Source organism: Macrobrachium nipponense, chromosome 38 (genome assembly GCF_015104395.2).
Source record: "Macrobrachium nipponense isolate FS-2020 chromosome 38, ASM1510439v2, whole genome shotgun sequence".
Lineage (NCBI taxonomy): Eukaryota > Metazoa > Arthropoda > Malacostraca > Decapoda > Palaemonidae > Macrobrachium > Macrobrachium nipponense.
The window spans coordinates 28,998,336-29,022,959 of NC_061098.1; the positions used below are offsets into that span (position 1 = coordinate 28,998,336).

Sequence of the window (24,624 nt, forward strand, 5' to 3'; positions counted from 1 at the left end):
CATCACTCTCTCTCTCTCTCTCTCTCTCTCTCTCTCTCTCTCTCTCTCTCTCTCTCTCTCTCTTTCTTGTGTCGTTTAGCGTCTTTTTATCTTGGATTCTTTCCCCACTTGTATCCTTTCTTTTTCTTCCATGCCAGTTCCTTTAGTGTAATTTTCTTTATTTAGCTATCTCTCGATTTGACAAAATTCATGTTGTCCTTTTTGCGTTCTCTCTCCTCTTTTACTCCAGCAAGTTCCTTGTTTTATTATTACTCCTTCACTATTTTAGTTACGAAATATAGAAAATATGCTTGTTATCTAGAAACTCTAGAAAAATTATGCCTTTATCTCGGCAGTCAAGTGTAAACAAAATATTTTTGTTATCTAAAACCCATAGAAAAAATTATGCTTTTGTTATCTCAGCAGTCAAGTATAGAAAAAAAAAAATATTCTTGTCATCTAGAAACCTCTATAAAACATTATGCCTTTATCTCGGCAGTCAAGTATAAAAATAAATATTTTTGTTATCTAAAACCCTAGAAAAAATTATGCTTTTATCTCGGCAGTCAAGTATAGAAAAAAAATATTCTTGTCATCTAGAAACTCTAGGAAAATTATGCTTTTATCTCGGCAGTCAAGTATAGAAAAAAATATTCTTGTCATCTAGAAACTCTAGGAAAATTATGCTTATATCTCGGCAGTCAAGTATAGAAAAAAATATGCTTGTTTTCTAGAAACTCTATAAAAAAAATTATGCTTTTTATTTCGACAGTCTTTGATAAACAACAAAACTCGAAAGTACTCAGGCAACTCTCATCCCAGTAGGCACTGCTTTCAAAATAATTCGCAAGCACCATTTATCCGAAGCAAGCAAAAACCTAAAGCATTTTCCATTGTGTATTTCAGCCCCACCCTCCCCCCCTCCCCCCCACCACCACCACCAACAACAACAACAACAACAGCAGCAGCGGCTGCTGAGGCTGCTGTTGTACAAAGACAGAGATCAAACAAAACTCAGAGGATTTGCGGTGGAGTCGACTCGGTTGTGATATTGTTGAAGCTGTTGGAGTTGTTCCCAAATCATTTGTGGTAACACGGGACTTTCGTATCTCTCTCCTTTTACTTCCTCTTACTTCTTATATATACCTTCTCCTTCAGTCATTTTTCGTCCATCTTCCTTCCAGTTTGTCCCTTCCATGTCTTATAATTATGTAAAAATACTTTAAAGTCAATTAGCAGGTGATCTTAATTAGGAATAAGTAATTAACAAATTTCTAAAAAAAATTATGAATTTCTAATTAACTTTTGATTCGAAAAGCAGTTGGCATTATTGCAAAAACCGGACTTTTATATTATTTAATAAATGAAGGTATTTATACATAAACCATGAATCCTTTTGAGGAGTTCTTGTCCCAATATCATGCTAGTGCAATTATTTGGTATGAAGTGAAAGGATGTGGCAGAGGCCGACGGGAGCGGAATCAGTGGTTGCGAGACTTCCCTTTCTTAATCCGTGACTGTGTGGTTTCCAGTTTTTTTTTTTTTTTTTTTTTTTTTTTTTTTTTTTTTTTTTTTTTTTTAGCTTGTATCGAATCTGGAGTCCTTGCATCAATTGTAAAAATCAGTGGCGTATGTAGAAATGTTAATTCCTACTCAAAACGTCAATCCCGCATCTCAACATATTTATTATATTATATTTGAAATTATACATCTTTACTGATTCAGCTTATTTTTATTCCTATGAAATATGAATGCATTCCTGACATCTATTATGAAAACATTAATTTGCGAGGGCCGTAGTTGCCAACTAATTGCAATACGTGACTACGCAATGCCCCTCTGAAATTGTTAATTGCATTAATGTGCCTGCTTCATTACTAGCTACGTAATTAATCCCTGTGATTATTGAATGCTTTCGTCAATGGGGCAGCGTTATTAACAGTTCATAAAAGCCTCTGTGGAAATTGATGATTGGATTTCATATTTGATTATGCAGTTTATACTTCTTTTTTTTTCAAACAAGTTGGAATTGCAACATTGCTTTCGTAATTAGGTCATTTTTCAGGTCAAGTGTGTTTTTAATCATTTATTTCGTTGCCTCATCAATATATTCATTCGACGCTGGTGCCCAGTTTGGATTTGAATTAGACTTATATGTGTATGTTGCTTGATTGAACTTTTATAAAAGATTCATTACCAAGTATCAGTTCAATAAGATTTAAGTTTTTCTATTATGAAAATATTTTATTTTTAATATTATTTTTTGTCTTATTGTCTTATTAGTGTATTCCAGTTTGCTAACAGAATTTAATTCCTTCATTTTGGCAGACTTTAAATTTTTAATTTTTTTTTATTAATGAATCCCCCCCCTTTTGCCTTATAATTATGTGATGGAATGATGATTAAAGAGAACATCAGTCAACTTTATCCTATTTCAACGTTCAACCTCATTTTGTAATTTCATTACTTAATGGTCGTGGACTGAGTTCTCTTTGGTGGTAGATGACGAGACACTTTTGTTTTTATTTTCAGCCTTTTTATTTATTTAGTTATTTTTTCTTCTCATTCCGAAAAGTAAGTCAATTCCTCTTTCGAAAGAGCGTATACGTCGTAAATGGGACGATTTCGTTATAAATAAAAAAAGATACGAAGATACATAATAGCTATTTTATCAAATGACAGTTATGAGAAAAATGGAGCACACCTGAACTATATCACTAATCCTTAAATAAGTTTATACTTTGCAATGGTTCTTATATTCCAGCGGCAAAAAACAGGTGTCCTTTATCTCGACTATTTCCAGGCTATCGAACGTCCTTTTCCCGGAGCCAATATCCTATTCCATTCAGCCCCCAACGCCCCGTCCTTTGGTGGCAGACATTAGCATATTATCAGGGCCTGAGTAAGGCGCCGGAAATGTGATACAGTGAAGGAGAGAGAGAAAAAAAAAAAGTCTTTCCAATTTTATTTCCATTTGACGGTTTCGAGTTGATGTTATTCACTTTTATTCACTTGGGGAGTCTTTCCTCTTTTTTTTTTTTTTTTTTTTTTTTTTGCATTTTTTTTTTTTTTTTTTTTTTTTTTTTGCGGGTGAAGAATGAGATGATTTTTGTTCTGTCTTCCCACTTCCTGTGAGAGGAGATTTTCGAAACGCTGCTTTATAAATATTTCAAAGGACGTCAGCTATAATAGATTCACATCAACCGTGCATTTGACGTCTAGGCCAGTCCCTTACGACGCTCCTGATTGGCTGATGATAAGTCAATCACAGGGCTGGAAACTCTCAGTCTCTCTCGAGAGTTCACATAGGTAGGATGTATGTTCCACCTCTCCTGAAAGACGTATCCCTCAGGAAAGGCGGAACATACATCCTGCCTATGTGAACTCTCCCTCGAGACTGAGATTTTCCAGCCCTGTGATTGGCTTATCAACAGCCAATCAGGAGCGTCGTAAGGGACTGGCCTAGACATCAAATGCACGGTTGATGTGAATCTGTTAGAGCTATATAGTCCTGACTAATAGTCAGTATTTGATTTTTTCATAATATTTCGTTAATAGTCTCTCTCACTTTTTTTCCGCTTGTAAATCATATATAGCTCTAATTATGATATATTGATAATACTTCCCTCCTGAATCACTCAGACTTAATAATTGCTATACAGCTATATCTCTCTCTCTGTAACTGAAATGTCTAGGTAATATATAAAAACTCTTCATCGTTCATTTTGCGTCACAGAAATCAGCAGATATAAAATGACTGAAGTATAAATGGTATAAATGTCAAAGGTCACTGTTCAGAGGTCATCATCATCATCATCACTGCCAACAGCAGACGAACGCAACTGACATTTGATATCCACCTCAGAGGATTCGTTTCCTTCTTCGGTATTCCATTGTTTCCACTGCTCGTCCTTTTGTCTTTTGTTTGTGTCTGTATTCCCTCGTAGCTGAACTTCACTGTAGTTTCGAGTTCCTAGTTTTCCTCTAGCGTGTTTTGTAAAGTTTTTTTTTTACTTCTTTTTGGGGAATGTGGGCCCAAATCTGTTACTGTCTGGGTTGGGAGAGAAAGTCGTTGTGTAATTTGGTTGCTACCAAAGTATGAAACCAAGAAAAATTGGCATAATTTGTAAGTATGGCGTGGCTGGATTCGCATGGGGATGGAAAGTTTGCTTCAAATGTGGGCTGTAAGGGGCTTTTTTGTTGATAAATATTGCCCAAAAAGAAAGATCGATGCTACTTTGGTTTGTTACCTACGCGTCACCTACTCCGAGGTGATAGTATTATACATGGCGGACGCTCTTTGGGAGGGCTTCTTTAGTACTAGACCCTCGATGATCAAAGTATTGTATATACACATATTTCTGTATTGCGCTGCCGACAAATGATATTAATATAAACGATATCTCCGTGCGGCCGTCTACTTAACATCTACCAAACGGTGCTTAGTGTTAGTAGCATCTCGGAGTATAGGTGACGCGTAGACAACCAGAATACTTTGTCAGTGCAGATACTTTCCCCATTGAACAAAGGACGTAAAGCATCTCTCTCCAGCGTTGCATATTTCTATTCCAGAGTTGATTCGCTTATTCATCTTCTCTCTCAGCGTCATTTCCCTTCTTAATCCAGTGCAGCTTTATGTATCCCTGAAGTTCGTACCCAGATTCTCTGTCTCGTGGAGTTCTGCCATTTTTCTTTCCCTTGTGTCTTGGCTGTGTTATTCTTATTCCACTCGAAATTGCTATTTTTTATTTTTTTTATTTTCTGTAAGAAATGGCCGCAATTCGGTTTCGTCCAACATGGCGGCCGCTTGGCAGGTCTACCGTTGTCGTACTAAACACGGAGGAATACATTTGACGCCCGAGGGACTAGTACTAAGCACGGCAAAATACATCTTAACCCCCAGGGGCTAGTACTAAAGACGGCGAGATACATTTGAACTTCAAGGGCTTGTACTAAACACGGTGAGATACATTTGAACTTCAAGGGCTTGTACTAAACACGGTGAGATACATTTGAACTTCAAGGGCTTGTACTAAACACGGTGAGATACACTTGAACTTCAAGGGCTTGCACTAAACACGGTGAGATACACTTGAACTTCAAGGGCTTGTACTAAACACGGTGAGATACAGTTGAACTTCAAGGGCTTGTACTAAACACGGTGAGATACACTTGAACTTCAAGGGCTTGTACTAAACACGGTGAGATACACTTGAACTTCAAGGGCTTGTACTAAACACGGTGAGATACATTTGAACTTCAAGGGCTTGTACTAAACACGGCGAGATACATTTGAACTTCAAGGGCTAGTACTAAACACAGATACACTTGAACTTCAAGGGCTAGTACTAAACACGGTGAGATACACTTGAACTTCAAGGGCTAGTACTAAACATGGTGAGATACACTTGAACTTCAAGGGCTAGTACTAAACACAGCGAGATACATTTGAACTTCAAGGGCTAGTACTAAACACAGATACACTTGAACTTCAAGGGCTAGTACTAAACATGGTGAGATACACTTGAACTTCAAGGGCTAGTACTAAACACAGCGAGATACATTTGAACTTCAAGGGCTAGTACTAAACACGGTGAGATACACTTGAACTTCAAAGGGCTCGTTACTAAACACAGCAGAAACATTGAACTTCAAGGGCTAGTACTAAACACAGCGAGATACATTTGAACTTCAAGGGCTAGTACTAAACACGGTGAGATACACTTGAACTTCAAGGGCTAGTACTAAACACAGCGAGACACATTTGAACTTCAGGGGCTAGTACTACACAGGGCGAGATACTTAACCACAGCGGGAGATACACTTGAACTTCAAGAGCTGTTAGGGCTAAACTACGGTGAGATACTTTGAACTTCAAGGCTAGTACTAAACATGGTGAGATACACTTGAACTTCAAGAGCTTGTAATAAACACAGCGAAATACATTTTTCAAAAACTTTATAGAAAAACCAAGAGCTTTACACAAGAGTTGCTCGTAACCTTGAATGCTTTCTTTCACAGTTAAATAAAAACACAAATTCTTTAAAATTATTTATTCGTATGAAAGTTAAGATTACGAAATGGCATAGATACAACTCCGATGGCTGAAGTCCTGTTCCCAATCGCTAATCATAAATAGACAACTATTGCTTGTGGTGGAAAGACCTTCACTCATGGAAATTTTTGAAAACCTATGGATTCTGAAAACAACAACAACAGACTATCATTATCGAGTCCAACAATATTTAATAAATTAAAGACTATCCTCATGAAAAAAATTGTGTATATCATTGACACTTAACACTGAAATTACCTAAATCAGCTGCGTGAAAGAACAAGAAATTGAATCAGTGTCTTCCACTAAACCACTGTCCTCCTTAACAATTAGCAACTGCCTAAAAATCAAAAGAGTAATTACACAAATGGTAATAACAAAAGTTCCAAGAAATAAATACACCTTTATAGATAGCATATAACACAAGAATCCATAGAAAATTTACAGGTTCTGAAAGCGTGGTAATAATTAAGAAAAACTTAAAAACCCCCTAACCTAAGCTTTACATACGGCACAAATCGTAGGAAACTTACTGGGCAGGAAAGGTTCAACCATTGACTCCATAGAAGTGTTGACGTTGGCTTCAAAGACGACGACGGAAGAGGCAGAGACAGGTGGGTCGGCAAGAAACGTTACATAGTTAATGTAGATGCTTCTTCAATTATAAAAGCATTCTCTTGCGAAGGAGTAGAGTTCACCAGTTATCTTCAAAAGGTTATCCAGTGGTTCCAAGTTGGAACCTGAGCTTGAACTCCTTTTTCTGCTTGTTCGGGTCGAGGTAGACATTTTTTTCTCCTCCAAGAATCGCGAAATGCAAAGGCCGTCGTCCTTCCATAAAAAATCAAGGATGAGGAGGACGAACTGAAACAGGTAAAAGAGCCAGCAGAGCCATCTAGGTGTTGCGCAATCCTTTAAAACCTCCCATGTTCCTTTTAGAATTTGCTTAGTATGGCACGGGGTTTTAAAGGACTACTTTAATATGCAAATAAATAAATTTTCTATAAAATCTTAAACACTCCAAACAAGGGATTCAAATTCAAAGAATTTGAATAAATCAAATTAAGTAAATCAATAAAGTAACCCATAAACAAATCATACCTTATAAAATTTTTTGAAAAAAGCTTCAAATATTCAGTTCAACAAATTTAAACAATTAATTTTCATCTTTTAACATAATTTAGTTTCTGTATACTCGCAAGGCCGTTTTTCTTTGTGGTCTTTCCCAAAGACTTCTTCAGAGCTATCCTTATTTGAGAGTATATCAGAAACTGTCATTATCCAAGGTAATAGTATTGCGGTTTCAAGAGTGGAATTATTGACGACACATGTCTTTTTACCAATTCTCTGGAACCACCCTTAAGAAGTTCAACTTCAGTAACTTCATCTAATTCATTAATTTTAATTTTCTTTACAACAGCCATCGGATAATTAGAAGGCTTCGTATTAATTTCCTTAATCAGTACAATGTCTCCAATCTCAGGTTTTTTATGATCCACTGGTTTATAACGACTTTTCTCATTAGTTGCTTGATATATCAAATTAGTTAAAAATTCAAAATTATATTTTTCAATCAAGTTACTTTTCACTTTCAGGAGTTTATGGTATTTATTTCTGATCTCATCTACAGGATTATCAATGCTCCATTCCAAGTCTCCTTCTGAAAGTTGTAAATTTCGAATGATGTTAATGGAAGCCAAACTTAGATCCATGTTCTCAACATTTCTGGTGTGCATAGACCTCTTGGTACATCAAGAGCCATCCTCTTAAGCTTTCCTTGAAAGGCTATATGGACGTCTATTAATTAGGTGAACAGCTTGTTCAATAATAAATTCAAATTCCCTGTATTCTAAAACATAATTCTTGACAGCACTATGAATCAGTTTTTTACACATTTTAACACAAATTTCTACAAGGCCACCCAATTTTTTACATCCTTTGGATTTATGTTCAAACCTTTAACCTTTTAATGTTATTTTCATCAAAGTAACTTTGAAGTTCAGGATCGTTCAAAAAGTCTGCTACAATATTCCCACCAGCAACCAATTGTGAACCAAGATCTGACAAAATCAACTCTGGAATTCCATATTGAAAACAATGAAGTTGAAGGGATCTCAAATATTCTTTTGTAGTTAAATAATCACAAATTTTCAAATTAATGGCCCTAGACCAAAGACAAGATAAACACAAAATCCAAACTTTGGAAGTTTTACCATGAATTTTTATATTGAAAGGTCCAAATGATCAACAAACACATACCTAAATGGTATTGAAGGAGGATCTATCCTAAAATCTCTAAAATCTTGTATGCGTTCTGATTTGTTTTTATCGTCCTAGCTGTAGCTTTCTTGCACAAAACACATTCCTTAATTACCTTTTTCACTGCAGAAAAATACTGAGGAATCCAAAACCTTTTACGCATTTCAGACAGTACTGCATACAAGCCAGAATGCAACATTTTTTCATGCAAATCTTCTATGATAAGCTTAGTTAACTACTTTTCTTATGCAATAGGATAGGAAAGTGCACGAGTTTATTAGGTTTCCACTTACCCCACTTTACTTCTAACCCTTAAAATTGAACAGTTATCTCTATAAATATTAAGTTGCAAAACGATATTTGGAATATCTCTGACATTCTTACGGTTACCTTCAAAATACGACAAACTTCTGGGTAGCAAATGCTCTGTTCTTTTTTGAATAACAATGTTAAAGCTTTCAAATAAAGATTGGGTCTTGAGTCTGAGCTTAAATTCTTTCTGGCTTTAATTCGCTCTTTCAAATTCCATATAAATTTTAGAACAAGCATATAAATCTTCATTAACTTTGAAAATTTGGACACTTCATTCAAATCAATTAAATGCTCACTTTGAATTGAAAGGGAAACATTAGTTGTGTCAGAAGTATTTAGGGAGTAGTTTGTTACTTTCTGACCTGCCATAGGATTAGGAACTATTACATCAAAATTATCATTATTTCCATTTTCTTCACTAATTCCTGTTCTTAGAAATTTTGGCCCTGAAAAGTAATTAGTTCTTTTAGTACCTTATAGGATATGCACCTAGTGATACAATCAGCTGGATTTAGTATTCCACTTATGAAACTAAACTTAACAGGGTGCTTATTACAAAGCCTCTGAAGGAGCTCTAACCTGTTCAATATAAATACACTTTTCTTGTTCATTTTATCCAGTGTATTAACGTACCCATTGATCCAACTTAAAGAAACCATACTATCGGTATACAAAACCAATTCTGTAATTTTAATGGGTGTTGGACATTGTGGGCCCGTTATCTCCTGACATAAATCAGTTAAGGTTCTGTCCCCAAAAACAACGGCTTGCAATTCTAGTGAAGGAATGCTTTTATTCTCTAATTGTCTGTTCACTAACCTATTTTTAGCAAGAACAAAGTTTACTTCTAGCGTCGAAATATCCTGGATAAAAACAGTAGTGCCATAAATAGATTTACTGCTGTCTGTAAAAGCTATTAGCCTGTATGAACTATTTCTTTCACCTACAAATCTTTGGATTTCAATTCTGGCGTAGCATTTACTTGTTTACAAATATTATTCCATTCCTTTTGTTGCCTATGGATAGGGTAACTTTTTATCCCAACTGAGAGACTTGTCAGTCTGTAGACTTTGCATGAATAAGCGAGCTCTATTTAAAATAGGTCCATTAAAATTGTATGGATCAAAATTCAAAGCAATGTTTTTTCAAAACCAACCTTTTATTATCAGCCTCTGGATCCAACTTCAGTTTACGAGTTGAAATCTTGTCTGTGATTCTATCCCAATTGAGTCCGAGAGTTTTACTACTTTTGGAGTTTCCATTTCTAATTTATGATCAATATCACTTTGCAAGGTTTCATCATTAGTAACAAATTGCTGCAGAGTAAACTTATAAGGGTGAAAAATTTCATTCAATTTTTTGAAAACCCCATCTTAATGATTCTTGATCATTAGCAGTAAATGCGCCATTATCCATGTATAATAATGAATAAATTAATTTCTTTAAGTTCCTCAATTCAATTGGGTCAACTCTTGCGTCCATAATCAAAATTTTTAAATAAATAAGCCTACCATTAGTATTGTTGGGCTACATCGTAAACCAAAGCTAAGTCTGAGATTTCGATAAGCAATACAAGTAAAGTCTCCCATGTTAAGGTTTTTAAAGCAGAAAAACAAAAGTTTGTTTCTGATCAGCTTCCTCTAAAGCAATTTGTTGGAATGCTTTTTCAAGTCAAAGCACATCAAATATTTATCAAATCTAATTTGAAACAAAGAAGTAGATATCTTCTGATTAAGACAAGGTCCAGCCCACATGGCTTGATTGTGACTTATAACAGGATTACTCTTTTGAACTATTTTCACATAAATTTGATAGGAAAACTATTCTACATTTAGTGGTGTCCCTATCTAAATTGATATTCCCATATTAGGTAGGAAGCTATATTCAGGATGCTGAGAACAAATGCTTCTAAATTTTCTATTTTTTTCTATCAAAACCTAGTTTTATCTTGTTCCTTAATATTTTCATCCATCAATTTATTAAATTTCCCGTGTTTGGACAGTTTCTTGTGTGTAGCTTCCAATATTTTCTTAGACAGTTAACATTTTTTCCTAATAAATGCGAAACTCTACCATTCCATAACAATGGCATTACTAATCTACCATCTTCATTCCTATGAGTGTTCCTAAGTAAAAACTTCACTAACTTCCGATTTACTTCAGTAGTTTCCTCATCTAGTACTACACTTTCATGAAAATGACAAGAATCTTGTTCAGTATTTGAGAAGCAGCTCTTTCTAATTCCTTATCATTAACTACACCAATTTTGTCAAAAATTTTAAAGTTTTCCTCTTTAGGGTTTTCAAAGGTTATTACATTAGACCTAAAGCAATTAGTCATGGGAAAAAGACTTTCCAATACATTAAAACTTTCTTCATTAATTTGTTCATGAGGAAGTGACAAATGCGAAGCTACTATGGAATTAGATAAATACTTTAGATTAGCAAGCACACACTTTAAGTTTCCTGTTAATAAAATTCCATATTTTGTTTCATAATACATGGAAGGAGTATCTCTACCATATACAACAGAGTTTATCATAATGCAATATAAGGAATTGGAACCAAGAATAAAATCTATGTTAGAAATAGAATCACTACCCGTCCTTAGAAAATTATCAAAAACGTTTCATACCCTCTTTTCTGTAAAGGATTGTACAATTAAACTTAAGCCAGGTAATTTCAAATTAAAGTTAATTTCGGGAACACAAATAGCTTCTATGTCATATGTGTCGTGTCCAAACTTTATCTTAACTTCTACTCTAATTTAGAATTATACTTTCTTGGGCCATTAAATCCATTAACAGTAACCTGCAGCTTATCCTTAACAATTCTGTAAAGCTGTCCCTCCAGAGCCCTTTCCGATATAAAGTTGGCTTGACTACCCGAGTCCATTAACCCTCTTACCTTCGTATTTCCAATGAAACATGAAAAGGTAGGCAACAAAAGAGTCTATACCACCATTACTTTGGAGTGAGGCACCTGGAGAAAGAAAATACATTACTTTGAGTAGTTTTCTTTGTTGCTGTATCCCTATGCTGCTTCTGCTTAGGTTTGGTATCAATGGGATTGGGATACAGTCTCTTTCACTGAAGGATTAACAGAAATCACAAGAACATAGAAATGAAAAATGCCAACCATACATTTACTACATTTCCTTTTAAATTTAAACTTACAAAAATTTTCCCCATGTCCTAGATTTGCACATTTAATGCAAGCATTAAGAGCTTTTAATTTATCTACTTTTTCTTTTGGGGTGATATACCTAGTGCATTTATTAATGGGGTGCTTAGAAGAAATTGCATTTTGACAAAGGGTACATGAAATAAGGGATTAACGTTTTCAACATCCACCTTAATAGCTAAATTGGAGCTTTTGGGATTTAACCTATTCTTTGCTACCGAAGCTTCTTCCATAGGCTTAATAGCGGAACAAACATTCAAATAACGTTCATTACATTCAAAGAAATTTTCCACAATTTGTACAGTTGTAGGTTTTGAGTTTCCCGCTACTTGAATCATAATGTTCTTAAAAGTATCATTCATTCCTTTAAGGAAAAAGTATTGTAAAACATCATCAACACTAATGTTCAGAGTCTTCACGGCCTCTTGTATTTTCCTAATATTACTAAGTATTCAAATGGTTCAGAATTTTCATCTACTTCATATTTACCAACTGTTTCAGTACATTAAATTTTTGAACTGGAATAGAAGCAAAAGCTGCTTGCAGGAGTGCTTTTGCATGTGAATAACCTTGGCCTATCTGCCTCTAATGATTCTATTAAAACAGCAGCCTTACCAGAAATTTGCTGCTTTAGCAAAAGTAATTTATCATAATCAGTATACGAAAATTTACTTGTAGTTTCTTCAAACTGTCTAAAAAACAATTCTATATTTTCGCCATCACTGCTAGCAAATTTAGGCAAAGGACTACTGGACTCTTAAGGAGGCTACGGGGGGTTTCATGCATTTCAGAAGGTGACAAACGGAAGTATCTTTTCTAACTGAATTATCAATGAAATAACTTTGTCCAAATATTCCTGACAAGAAACTAAAATTCAGCCTCAAATTCTGCTTCGTCTTTGGATGAGACCATTTGATTGAAGAAATCTTGCTATCATAATTTCGCAAGTCTTCTTTATAACATTTCAACCTATTAATTAGCGTTGACCTATCGACATCACTCAAACTTCTAAAAGTACCTGAAGTTTTGAATATTTTAGTAACCTGAGACCTTACAGTCTTCCTGCACATTACTAAATACCTTAGTTCCTCTTCCATTATTAAATGTTTTCTTGCAGAAAAATGATTAAATAAATTAAAATTATCCCCAACGTTAAATCAGACAAACTCTTAATACACAAAACCCAACCTGCAATGCCACCCTATCGTCGCCTATATGGAGACTAAAGCCTTCAGAGTCCCTGTTCGGACGCCATTTCAAAAATTCAAAAACTTTATAGAAAAACCAAGAGCTTTACACAAGAGTTGCTCGTAACCTTTGAATGCTTTCTTTCACAGTTAAATAAAAACACAAATTCTTTAAAATTATTTATTCGTATGAAAGTTAAGATTACGAAATGGCATAGATACAACTCCGATGGCTGAAGTCCTGTTCCCAATCGCTAATCATAAATAGACAACTATTGCTTGTGGTGGAAAGACCTTCACTCATGGAAATTTTTGAAAACCTATGGATTCTGAAAACAACAACAACAGACTATCATTATCGAGTCCAACAATATTTAATAAATTAAAGACTATCCTCATGAAAAAAATTGTGTATATCATTGACACTTAACACTGAAATTACCTAAATCAGCTGCGTGAAAGAACAAGAAATTGAATCAGTGTCTTCCACTAAACCACTGTCCTCCTTAACAATTAGCAACTGCCTAAAAATCAAAAGAGTAATTACACAAATGGTAATAACAAAGTTCCAATAAATATACACCTTTATAGATAGCAATATAAACACAAGAATCCATAGAAAATTTACAGGTTCTGAAAGCGTGGTAATAATTAAGAAAAATTAAAAACCCCCTAACCTAAGCTTTACCATACGCCACAAATCGTAGGAAACTTACTGGGCAGGAAAGGTTCAACCATTGACTCCATAGAAGTGTTGACGTTGGCTTCAAAGACGACGACGGAAGAGGCAGAGACAGGTGGGTCGGCAAGAAACGTTACATAGTTAATGTAGATGCTTCTTCAATTATAAAAAGCATTCTCTTGCGAGGGAGTAGAGTTCACCAGTTATCTTCAAAAGGTTATCCAGTGGTTCCAAGTTGGAACCTGAGCTTGAACTCCTTTTTCTGCTTCGTTGCGGGTCGAGGTAGACATTTTTTTCTCCTCCAAGAATCGCGAAATGCAAAGGCCGTCGTCCTTCCATAAAAATCAAGGATGAGGAGGACGAACTGAAACAGGTAAAAGAGCCAGCAGAGCCATCTAGGTGTTGCGCAATCCTTTAAACTCCCATGTTCCTTTTAGAATTTGCTTAGTATGGCACGGGGTTTTAAAGGACTACTTTAATATGCAAATAAATAAATTTTCTATAAAATCTTAAACAACATTTGGCCCCCCATGGGCTAGTACTAAACACGACGAAACAGTGTTGGTGAGTCACTTACTAGCCTGTGGTTTAGTACAAGCATGTAACACACATGATAACTATGATTTTAACCGCTGTGAAATATGCGTATGGATGAACGTCCAGCATGGAAGAAAAAATGTGCATTCAGGCGAGCCATTTCTCACGAACGCTCTGCTGTTGTTAATGGTTTTGCCTGATTATTCGTCTTATAATCTAAACCCTATAGTGAACTTATTACGACTGAGGTACGGCAAATACTAATTATTATTTTATACTAATCTCATAGTAATTTATGGCTGCCTATGCAAGCATTGTGGCAAACAAGGAGGGCAGTGAATCACAGTATTGAGTTTAGGCCTACATTTAGCTTTTATGTGAGCGACCTTCAAGAGGAACGCTTGGCGGCGAGAGTAGGTGGTTGCTGACAGTAATTCATGGAAGAAGAAGAAGCCTTATTTGTTTACAAACGCCCTTTGGAAGGCTCCTCATTATTTCTGGTTTTTAGGCCGTATTTTGAGGTCTCTCTCGTGATTTTGGACTACAACTTGTGAGTAAGATGGCAGTGAACTAGATAGTGCTTCAAGTTAACCTGTTTGTTGCATAGACTCTTTATTTAGAATTTTTTTGCCTCAGACCCTCTAGGCGTTCTCAGGCCCGGGGTTTCGACTTTCGGGTCGCCTCAGGCGATGTGACGTCATCATAGAAAACGGACCGTTCTCTTCCTGATGGCGATGGCAAACTACACCCCTATACCTATGAAACTTAAACCAAAGACTTCTATCGGTTTAAAGTTTTCCTGTTCCCCTAATTACGACTCCGCATGTGATGTCATTTTCAATAAGTTGAAAATAAATGAAAAAGACATACGAGGATTTCAGAATATACCAAATAACAGAGTTGCTGTGAAATTTCTTGAGGCCAATGTTTTTGACGTCTTTATACGAGAGTATGAAGACAAAGTGATTAAATTTGGTGATGGGGAAAAGGCCCTAGTAATTAATTTGAGCAGTGTATATACTTATGTATCAGTACGTTATGCACCCTTTGATTTGGAAGACTCCCTTTTAACTAGTGTCCTCAGCCAGTATGGAAAAGTCCTCCATCTAAGACATAACACTTTTTCTCATGGGAGGGCGAGTGGTCTGCTAAATGGAACACGCGCTGTGAAAATGGAAATAAAGAAAAACATCCCATCCTCCATAAATATCTGTGTTATAATGTTGTTTTTCTGTACAATGGACAAAAAAGACGTGTTACAAATGCGGAAGAGACTCTCACATGGCAGTTAATTGTAACATGGATAGTGAACCGAAGTTAAATATTTTCAATTTGAATGACTTTCCAGCAATGCCTGGTAAGGATTCTGGTAAGGGTGATGTTCCTGACGGAAATGGAACTAATGATATTCAGCATGCGAAAAATAATGAAGGAAATGCGGAGCCACCATCTGATGAAATTAATGCTGGCAATGACAAAGCGAAATCTAGCATCCTTGATAAAGACCAGATGGGTGATGTATGCGAAGTAGTAGAACAACTTGTAACTTTTCCTTTATCCGAAAGTGTTGATGATGTTATTGGAGACCCAGTTGAAATAGAAGATAAATCACAAGACTTGGATTGTAATGTTTCAACTAACTAATGATGACTATAAAGGATACTGACAGTGACAGTGATATCTTTGCAATAAAAAGTGCACCCAAGGTTGCTTCTCAAGTAATGGAAATAACTATGATGAAGGACCTCGCTCACAAGACGAACCTCGTGTTCCTTACACTATTGGGAGTCTCTCTCCCGTTGATGATGATAAAAATGAAGAACTGGACAGTCTTGAAGAAATTGTTGTAGCGGCTTCAGTGTATAGGAATGATGAATCTGTGGATGATATGCCAGAAGAATGTGATATGGATTCAGAGGTAAATAAAGAAAGTGATATTGAAGATGATTTGGAAATGATGATAAAGGTTCAAACATGATGTCAGAAAGTCAGTGGAATTTAGACCTAGAAACTGTAGGTAAATTAAGGTTCACTAAAGGAAAATCCACCAAAGAAAAAAGGAGGGAAAGCAAAAATGAATGGGAAAGGTAGGTTGTCAAAGAAAAAGAAAATTTAATTGTTTAATTTTCGGTGATATAATGGCTCTTTCTGTTGCCACTTTAAATATTAATGGCTTAAATGAGGTAAATAAGCAAATGAAGGTTGTGTCTCTTATCATGTACTATAAAATTGATATCCTGTTAATTCAAGAGCATAATGTTAAAGATTTTTCAGTTTTGAGTTATCTCGCTCATTTTACAAGTATAGTGTTTAATCCATCAATCAATTTAAAAGGAGGTACAATGATATGTATAAATAATAAAACAAGTGTAAAACTTTTAACTAAGGAAATGGACACTAATGGAAGAATTGTGGGTGTAAGAATATGTTAACAATAAATGTATTATACCTGTCCTAAATGTGTATGCTCCGTCTGGTACAAGTAAATCTGCAGAAAGGGAAGACTTCTTTAGAAATGAAATTTTGTACTACCTGAGACATAATAATGATTATCTAATCTTTGGGGGTGACTTCAACTGCATAACAGCACAAGAGATTGCAGTAATAATAACAAAGCCTTGTTGTCTAAGTCTATGAGTACTCTTGTGAAAAACCTTGCCTTGAAAGACAATTACAAATTCTCAAACAGAATACCAGAGTACACTTATATACGTGAAAACTATGGATCAAGGATAGATAGGATGTATACTGTCAAGTTATTTGATAATATAATATCTGCTGACACTGTTCCAATAAGTTTTTCAGACCACATTATGGTTGTTTTGAGGCTAAGAATTAACACGCATGTAATTTGCACAGGGTATTGGAAGTTAAATGTGAAAGTTTTAGATTCTGATGAAACTGATGGAAATTTATGCATGTATGGCAGTGTATAAAGCAGGAAAAAGGTACATTTGATAACATACTTGTATGGTGGGACTGGGCAAAATTACAGTGTAAAACATTCTTTGTCAAATTATGTAAAAAGATCTACAAGAAAAGTATGGCTTGCTGAAACTTGCTACAAACAAGATTACGGCATCTTTATGACATAAACTACAAAAACTAGTGTAAATTATGACAATATTAAGCTTCTCAAAAATATGGATTTGTGACATCCAGAATGAAATTTTAGAGGGTATAAAGATAAGAGCCAAACTAAATGATCTATCCATGAGTAAAAATGTCTGCACATCTACTTGGTGCTGAAAAAAGAAAAATCATACTAGCATTACCAGCATAAAAACAACCAGATGGTTCCATTATAGAAAGTACAGAGGGAATATCTGCTTTTATTCAAGAGCATTTTGAAAGATTATTTAGTATGGTCTCAGGTCAGGAAAAAAGTCAGACTATTTTCTTAGCTTCTGTAATTCTAGTTTGGACCAAGATGATGTACATTTGTTGAGCAGAGATTTAGAGGAAGCTGAGGTTTTCGATGTTGTCAAGAGTATGTGTAAAGGTAAATCACCAGGATATGACGGGCTTCCTATAGAATTCTACAAAAAGTTTTGGTGTATAATAAAATCTGATATAATGGAGGTGTTCAAATTCATTGCAACTATGAAATGCATGTCAGATAGTCAATCCTTAGGGTATAAAATAAAATTATTAGCTAAAACAGGAGATTTATCCGTGGTGAAAACTGGAGACCTATAACCCTACTGAATGTGGATTATAAAATCTTTGCTAAAGTTTTAGCAAACAGATTGAGATGTGTTACTGAGAAGATTATCTCCCCGGAACAATATTGTGCAGTGAAAGGAAGGTCAATTGTGAATTGTAATAATACGATTCGAGATGTAATTTTTCATGCAAAACAAAACTGTCTAGATTTGGCAATCTTAAGCTTAGATTGGTCTAAAGCCTTTGATAGGGTAAATATGGATTTTGTTTTTAAATAATGAAGAAATTTGGTTTACCAGAGGAATTTGTGGACCTAGTTCGAGTTTTGTATAAGGATTGTAAAAGCCGTATTTTTGTAAATGGTTTTATTGGTTCCCCCTTTAGTATTAAAAGATCTGTAAGACAGGGCTGCCCGATGTCAATGCTGTTATATTGTATATTTCAAGAACCTTTATATAGGGCAATGAAGAGTAACAACAAGATAATAGGGCCAAGCCTACCTAACAGTGTAAATATATGTCTGCAGGTAATGCAGATGATTTATCTATGATTTTGTCAACTGATGATTCAGTTAGAGAGTGCTATGAAGAAATACAATTGTTTGAAATTGCGACAGGTGCACAGCTAAACAAGGACAAAACTAGTATAATTGGGTTTGGTAAATGGGAGAACCGAAACACCTGGCCTCTCAGTTGGTTAAAAAACTGTTGAAAGTATAAAAATTCTTGGTATGGTTTATTATAATGATTTTGAGATGACGTGTGAAGAGAATTGGTCTCGCCTTGCTAAAAATATTGAAATATCAGTAGCTATGCTTAGTCCAAGACAACTGTCTATTTTCCTGAAGGCTATTATTATTAATTCTATAGTTTTGTCCAAAGTTTGGTATATTTCTCACACCTTGCCTCCATCAAAATATACATTGCTCAAATAAATATGCATATTTTCCGTATGTCTGGAGGGGTACTTACCATCCTGTAAGCAGAGAGACTCTTTGTTTGTCTAAAGAAAAAAGGTGGATTGAGAATAATAAAGTTTTTTTAAATCATTAGCGATTTTCAGTTCGACAGCTTTGAGTGATATTAAAAAGGATATAGGTTTGAGCAATTTCTATTGCAAGATGAGAATAAGCTTCTTGTTAGATTTGAAGGAAATTAATGAGATTTCATTTTTATCAACATCATTTTACTCAGTAGCAATTGATGTCATCAGGAAAGTTTCTCGGCATGAAAAATTCCCAAACTTGAATAGTAAAACGACTGCTATAAATTTATAAGGCCAGAAAATGCACCAAAAATTGAAGAGAGTTATCCACTTTTGGACTGGGAAATGGTATGGGAGAGCATAAACAAACCTTTCATTGGTATCATGGAAAGGGAGTTTGCCTTTAAATATGCACATGGAACCTTGGCGACCAACAACCGGCTAAAAATGTTAAATATCAAAAACAGTGATAGATGTGATCATTGTGAAGATGTTGAATACACCTTGCATATTTTTTACTTTTGTAGTCACATAAAAACATCATTGGAGTATTTCAAAAGTGTGCTATTCAATACTTGTAAAATAAATAGAGATAATGTTTTGAAAACATTAATGTTTAGTTTCAATTATAGGACTAAAAAGGATCTTAATAGTGCCCACTGTATTAATTGTAGGGTATTTATATGCTGTTTGGGGTTAGTAAAAGAAACATTACACAAAAGAGGAAACAGATGCCTTTATTAAAAGCAAATTTTGTTATGATAGGTGGCTATTAAAGAACAATTACAAAGAAAGAATAAAAAATATTTTCACAATAGAGTACATTAATTACTGTTTTTAAATAGCCAGTATTAATTTTGTAAGTAATATCACAATTAATATATAGTGTTAAGGAAAAAAAGTTTTAAAGTCTAGTTAATAATAAAAAATAAAATCCAGTAATTTGTAAATATTGTAGGTGTACAATTTGTAATATTTTGTAATATTTTGTAATACCTTACTTATGTAAATGACATGTAATATTTTTCTAATAAAAGTTAAAAAAAAAAAAATTCTGATTTCAAAGCTGATGTTGTGTTCTGTCAGTCGTATCAAAGCGAAGTTCTAAGTGAGGTTTACCTCTTCATTGTTTTAAAGTGTTCAAAACAGTTTGATGTCAGAGTTAGCCTCTCTCTCTCTCTCTCTCTGTCAGTATTTTGTATACTCTGTAATGTTGCTTTGAAACGATATTGAAATACTGGAACAATATTATGAATAGGCCTAGACGTTTGCTTTGAAACGGTATTGAAATACTGGAACAATATTATGTAATAGGCATAGACGTATGCCTCTGCATTTATGCCCTTTAGGGATGGAATAACACCTTTGCCTCTCAGTAATATCCTCCACACTTATGGAATCGATTATAGCCCTTGACATCATCTTGATTGCCAATATCCTGTTGTGATTCTCATTACAACTGTTGTTGTTGCTGTCGATGAGATTTTAGACTCAGCTGCAGGGCAGATAGCTCTTAGTCTCAGTTGTCGTGTCGCGAATTACAAGAAGTTACAAGGATTAGGATGTCTCAAAGACTTCTCAGTCCATCCTAAGAGGAGACATCGTGTACTCACTTATCTGTAGGAGCAGGTTTTACTGTGCATTCACAGTGAATGATTTTGTCTAGATTTCTTTTAAACTCTTCCACACTGTTGCTGTTTACAACTTCTGGTGGCAGTTTATTCCACGTAGTACGATAATATGATTGTCTTGTCGCTTTACAAAAATAAAGCAAGAGTTTTCCTTATAAATCCTATCTGTATATAATACTTTTTCGTCTGGCTAGAATATATATTTATATACAAATAAACTTGTAACCTCTGTAATCTATGCAAAAGGATATAAAGTTGGTGCTCCTACGTCCTGACCGAATTGATAGCGTTGCATCTCTTGCAAAGTTGTGGGTTGTTATAGTTTTAGTTTCGTGGCCAAACCGACAGAAAAAAAATCAGGTTTGCTGATCTTTCTCTTTGCAACTTTGTGCTCTCTCTCTCTCTCTCTCTGAACTCGTTCCCCTCTCAACTTTCCCTTGGAATTGTATCATAACTTTGGTGGCAGCTCTCTCTCTCTCTCTCTCTCTCTCTCTGTTTATTTCGTCCCTTCACAACTTGTAACTTCTATCTTTTTTATTCCTCAACTCAAATATTATTTTTTTGGTAGATTTTAATCATGACATTGGTTGCATATTCTCTCTCTCTCTCTCTCTCTCTCTCTCTCTCTCTCTCTCTCTCTCTCTCTCTCTCTCTTATTCCAAGGTCTAGTATTGCCAAGAGCAGAGGAATATCCAGGCTCTCATAATGCAAGGTACTGCCACGGTATGATATTCAAATTTATGTATTGGATACAGTCCATATAGGAATATATCTTGCGACTATAGCCTTACGCAGTCCTGAACAATATTATTTGACAACTAATAAAGTCTTTTATCGTTTTTGGTGCATTATTTTTGAAGGTTTTTTTCCGGTATTTATCAGGACTATAAAAATACCGGAGTTCAGCACTAATAATAATAATAATAATAATAATAATAATAATAATAATAATAATAATAATAATAATAATAATCGTATAAAAAGTGATGGAACAAAGGGAGGAGGCAGGATGCAACCCCGAACCCCACGCTATAAATACGACTCAGTCGAATTGGAGGACTGTAATAGACCCCCCCCCCAAAAAAAAATATATGTGTATATATATATATATATATATATATTATATATATTATTATATATATACATACACACACACACACACACATATATATATATATATATATATATATATATATATATATATATATATATATATATATATGATTTATACTTGCATACGAACACACACACACATATATATATAATGCGTGTGTGTGCTCAGACATCCATCAATAATTCGAAATGATCCACCTGTTACCGTAGCACATACTCAGAATATCATCCCATTATTCTTCCTTCACCCATAAATGCTTCAATTACTAAGCTATTATTGACAGCAGGCCTCTCAATTTTGTTTATTTATCGCCATTAAGGGCGATTTATGCGCGGGCAAATGACCACTAAATTGTTATTGACGAACATATTGAATTTCGGTTGGCCAGAGGCCTGGCAAATGCGGAACAAATGGGTTTAGAATTTTTTTTTATTGTGGTTGAACTGCGCTTAGAGACTTTCATTTTGGTTTTCCTTTTTGAATCTTTATCACATCACCATGATTCATTAAGCTACAAATATCCTTTGATATCTAATTCGCTCTACCTCTGAATTACTCTATTTTCATATGATACTAATCGAAGGGTAATATTTTAGTTGATCATAATTTCGACCTCTCGTGTATTCGAACCAGCGCATAGAGGAGAAATCAGGACTTCTCTGACATTACCGACTCGGCCAACAAGAAGATGGACTTTTCATCTTCTTGGATTATGTTCTTGTTTATTTGTTCTTCTGTTCGACTATATTTGTTTGTCTTTCACGATTTGATAACTGAGGCTGTAATCTAAATTATTTTCTCATTCGATGTGACAGTCCGCGTAGACAGTCCTTAAACTCTTAAAAGCAAAGTAACGTTAATAGGTGAAAACAACTTTATTGTCTTATGCGTCTCGTTGAATTTGATACACAATTTACTGTCTGCTTTATAAAACTGCCTCCAGATCGCAAGTTAAAGTTTCCTGAAGCTTCCAAAGTTAAGTTAAGCATAACTCTGTTTAACCAGACCACCACTGAACTAATGAAAAGCTCTCCTGTGACTGGTCACAAGGATTAGATATTTGCTAGTTTAGGAACCAATTGGTTACCTCGCAACCAGACCTACAGCTTATTGTAGGATCCGAACCTCATTATACCGTGAAATAAATTTGTAATCACCAGGAACATCCTCTGAATGATTCCACGCTGGCAGAGCGGGGAAGCGAACTGGCGACTACCGAATCGGTAGGAGAGCACGTAAGTCACTCGTCTGACGAGGAAGTGCTTCCAAATCCTAACATTTTCAAGTTGGAGTATTTGAAAATATTGAGATAAGTGGTAGGGTGTTTATATAGTAATCAGGCTGAAAGGAAAGTTGTGTATTTAGATGTCTCCTAAGAGGAGACATCGTGTACTCACTTATCTGTAGGAGCAGGTTTTATATATATTAGATATATATATATATATATTATATATATATATATTAATATATATATATAATATATATATACATTTTTTTTTGGGGGGGGGGGGGTCAATTACAGTCCTCCAATTCGACTGAGTCGTATTTATTGCGTGGGGTTCGGGGTTGCATCCTGCCTCCTTAGTTCCATCACTTTTTATACTATTATTATTATTATTATTATTATTATTATTAGTGCTGAACTCCGGTATTTTTTAAAATAATGCTGATAAATACCGGAAAAAACCCTTCAAAAATAATGCACCAAAAACGATAAAAGACTTTATTAGTTGTCAAATAATATTGTTCAGGACTGCGTAAGGCCATAAAGTCGCAAGTTATATTGCTATATGGACTGTATCCAATACATAAATTTGAATATCATACCGTGGCAGTACCTTGCATTATGAGAGCCTGGATATTCCTCTGCTCTTGGCAATACTAGACCTTGGAATAAGAGAGAGAGAGAGAGAGAGAGAGAGAGAGAGAGAGAGAGAGAGAGAGAGAGAGAATGTGCAACCAATGTCATGATTAAAATCTGCCAAAAAAAATAATATTTGAGTTGAAGAATAAAAAATATAGAAGTTACAAGTTGTGAAGGGACGAAATAAACAGAGAGAGAGAGAGAGAGAGAGAGAGAGAGAGAGAGAGAGAGAGAGAGAGCTGCCACCAAAGTTATGATACAATTCCAAGGGAAAGTTGAGAGGGGAACGAGTTCAGAGAGAGAGAGAGAGAGAGAGAGAGAGAGAGAGAGAGCACAAAGTTGCAAAGAGAAAGATCAGCAAACCTGATTTTTTTTCTGTCGGTTTGGCCACGAAACTAAAACTATAACAACCCACAACTTTGCAAGAGATGCAACGCTATCAATTCGGTCAGGACGTAGGAGCACCAACTTTATTTCCTTTTGCATAGATTACAGAGGTTACAAGTTTATTTGTATATAAATATATATTCTAGCCAGACGAAAAAGTATTATATACAGATAGGATTTATAAGGAAAACTCTTGCTTTATTCTTGTAAAGCGACAAGACAATCATATTATCGTACTACGTGGAATAAACTGCCACCAGAAGTTGTAAACAGCAACAGTGTGGAAGAGTTTAAAAGAAATCTGGACAAAATCATTAGGAGGACACTGTGAATGCACAGTAAACCTGCTCCTACAGATAAGTGAGTACACGATGTCTCCTCTTAGGATGGACTGAGAAGTCTTTGAGACATCCTAATCCTTGTAACTTCTTGTAACTCGCGACACGACAACTGAGACTAAGAGCTATCTGACCTGCAGCTGAGTCTAAAATCTCATCGACAGCAACAACAACAGTTGTAATGAGAATCCCAACAGGATATTGGCGATCAAGATGTTGTCAAGGGCTATAATCCATTCTATAAGTGTGGAGGATATTACTGAGAGGCAAAGGTGTTATTCCATCGCTAAAGGGCATAAATGCAAAGCATACGTCTATGCCTATTACATAATATTGTTCCAGTATTTCAATACCGTTTCAAAGCAAACGTCTAGGCCTATTCATAATATTGTTCCGGTATTTCAATATCGTTTCAAAGCAACATTACAGAGTATACAAAATACTGACAGAG

The 24,624-nt window shown here is 35.1% G+C and overlaps 2 long non-coding RNA genes across 2 annotated transcripts; both read right to left on the reverse strand.

Annotated features, from left to right (window-relative positions):
• Positions 1-6,017: 6,017 nt before the first annotated feature.
• LOC135209434 (uncharacterized) lies at positions 6,018-6,698 on the reverse strand. Its single transcript, XR_010313354.1, has 2 exons — positions 6,568-6,698; positions 6,018-6,374 (listed from the first exon to the last, which is right to left on the reverse strand). It is a non-coding gene; the product is annotated as an uncharacterized LOC135209434 (long non-coding RNA).
• Positions 6,699-13,137: 6,439 nt separating this feature from the next.
• On the reverse strand, positions 13,138-14,104 carry LOC135209435 (uncharacterized). The gene is made up of 2 exons (XR_010313355.1): positions 13,687-14,104; positions 13,138-13,494 (listed from the first exon to the last, which is right to left on the reverse strand). It is a non-coding gene; the product is annotated as an uncharacterized LOC135209435 (long non-coding RNA).
• Between the last annotated feature and the right edge of the window lie 10,520 nt (positions 14,105-24,624).